Source organism: Odontesthes bonariensis, chromosome 3 (genome assembly GCF_027942865.1).
Source record: "Odontesthes bonariensis isolate fOdoBon6 chromosome 3, fOdoBon6.hap1, whole genome shotgun sequence".
NCBI lineage: Eukaryota > Metazoa > Chordata > Actinopteri > Atheriniformes > Atherinopsidae > Odontesthes > Odontesthes bonariensis.
In genome coordinates this window covers 5,735,640-5,737,318 of record NC_134508.1, presented here as the reverse complement: position 1 = coordinate 5,737,318, position 1,679 = coordinate 5,735,640, and positions in this window count along the sequence as shown.

Sequence of the window (1,679 nt, the reverse complement as noted above, 5' to 3'; positions counted from 1 at the left end):
GTTGGATATTTGGGGGGGGGGGGGGGGGGGGCGCTAGACAGAGCAGTCACGCTAATTGGCTTCAGTGGATAACTGTAGGCGGGGGATGAGATGAGATGTTTGGAATGGGGGGGCGCAGCAAAATGAACAGCGTGATCTGTCTGCATTGCAATCAGACTCTCCCTCCATTTCACCTCTTTAATGAGAGGAATACTGATGCTCACACACACACTGTGTGTTGTTGGCATGGGGGGGGGGGGGGGCTCTGGCAGTGGTGTGTTTTCCCTCAAGCTCCACAATACAGTCCTTTATAGATCATCGCAATTTTAAGGGATTGTAACTCAAGGACAAATGGCTAAAAATAGAGGGGTGGTGCGCGACTCCTGTGATAACGGCGAAGGGGGGGGGGGGGCGGCTGGGAGGAGGTGAGCGCGTGGGGGCCGCGAAAACCAGTCCTGTCGCATCAGATTTGGGTCAGAAACATGGGGAAGAGCCGGCGAAGCGGAGACTGTTACAGACGGAGATTCATCACTCGCCGCTCCCTCCTTCTTCTCCTTCAACACCTTCCGTCTCTGCTGCGCACACCTGCACAACACCGAGGGGGAGGGAGGGGGGAGGAAAGATATTTAGCGAGTGAAAAGACAAAGCAGTGGTAGCAGGGTGGAAAAAGAAAGAGATAAATATACTTTGTGCGAGAAAATCTTAAATCACAGCTTGCTTTTGTGATATAATATTAATATATCCCGTTCCAAGCAAGACCCAAGTTGCTGTATAATGAGCTCATACATAAATTCATATTCGGTGGGTGACGAAATCTAATGGCAGGGACTTACTCTTGAATTGCGTCAGAATACGCATTCCCAGTCTGAAGGAATATTTGACATTTTTCGATTTAGAAAAAAAAAAGAGGTTATTTGCTTTTGTGTTAAAAATGTGACACTCGCCAAAGTAATGGGCCTCGACTAGAGGTGTGAGGACTGAAAACACATCAAACTATTGGCTTGTAGGTGAATAACTTATCCTCCAAAAGTTTGAACTAGTCCTTTAATCCAGTGAGTGGGCGTTGCGTGTCTGTAACCTTGTCCGTAATGATGCCTTTCTCATGGACATTAAACTGCTAAACCAGACCTAAAATCTGCTCTGTGATGCTGGACACGAACCTGCCGACTATGCTGACTGAAAGATCTAAAATCAGCTCAAAATCAGCACCATACAAGGCAAACAGAGTGGTGTTCATTTTAAACTAGCCAAACTGTTTAAAATTCAGAAACCACATTGCATATTTAAAAAAATATGAAGCCGGTGAGGAAGGTTCTTCACAACTCTCCATCCCTGTGTTGCTCAGAGTTTCCAGTGGTTACAGTTACTTCTTTAACTTTGGTTTTCCCACTAAAAGCATGCAAATACAGTCCATTATCAACAACAGTACAAGACTGTTAGTTTGACCATTCAGTCCTTTGAGCATTAATCTTATTCTCTTCAAAATCCCCATTACTGTGTTTCCGCCTCTCTGTTCACAATATTATCTCGATTCTTCTTCATGTCAACGGTCCATTGCAATTTAAGTTAACTGCCTAAATTCAGAAGATTCTGGTAACCAGGAAGGATGCAGTTCCATGGCGAGTTCCAGGGTCGACGTTTGCCTCACCTAAATGCATCATGAATCCCTTATAGTAAACCAGCCTTAAAAATCTGTTAAA